The sequence below is a fragment of the Ceratina calcarata genome, unplaced genomic scaffold, assembly GCF_001652005.2.
Source record: "Ceratina calcarata isolate Rehan_Ccalc_2016 unplaced genomic scaffold, ASM165200v1 scaffold8480, whole genome shotgun sequence".
NCBI classification, from domain to species: domain Eukaryota; kingdom Metazoa; phylum Arthropoda; class Insecta; order Hymenoptera; family Apidae; genus Ceratina; species Ceratina calcarata.
In genome coordinates, this window is record NW_017179820.1 from 1 (window position 1) to 594 (window position 594).

Consider the following 594-nt stretch of genomic DNA (forward strand, 5'->3'; position numbering starts at 1 on the left):
ATTTGATGTGGATGCAATAACAATATTGAAGCCTGGAAAATTCACTAGAACGGGATCGATGGCTTGACACACAGCTTCAAACACAGTCAACGTGTCGTGTTCTGCATCAATCATCACCAGTACTTGGTCGTAGTATTTAATTATCGGTTTGTTACGTTTATGAAAATCGTTGATCATGCTCTTTATATGATCGAAGTTGATCGACATTCTCTCGGTCTCTTTCACAGACCTGGACATTATTCGATCGCTCAGGACGGAGTCTCGCACGTTTAGGTATAAAACGAGATCGGGTGGTCGTATTTCTCTGTCGAAGAGTTCGCTCTCCGACAGCTCCCGTGGAAAACCGCTCACGATAAACCCTTTGTTGTTGCTCAACTGAGCTAGCATCTTCAGCGCAATCAGTTCCACCAATATACTTCTTGGCACCAGCTGACCCTCTGAAATTAAACGCGCCAGCGCCAATGCTCTCTCCGATCTCTTTGCCACCTCATGGCGAATTATATCCGCGGTTATTATCTCGCATAAACCGTACTTTTTCGCCACTCCGTTCGTCAGTGTTCCTGAAATTATCAGTAATAAATTATAAAAGGCTAA

General features: G+C 43.9%; 1 pseudogene; it reads right to left on the bottom strand.

Annotated features, from left to right (window-relative positions):
- Positions 1–45: 45 nt before the first annotated feature.
- Positions 46–542, bottom strand: LOC108631183 (adenylate kinase isoenzyme 1 pseudogene; annotated as a pseudogene).
- Positions 543–594: the final 52 nt, after the last annotated feature.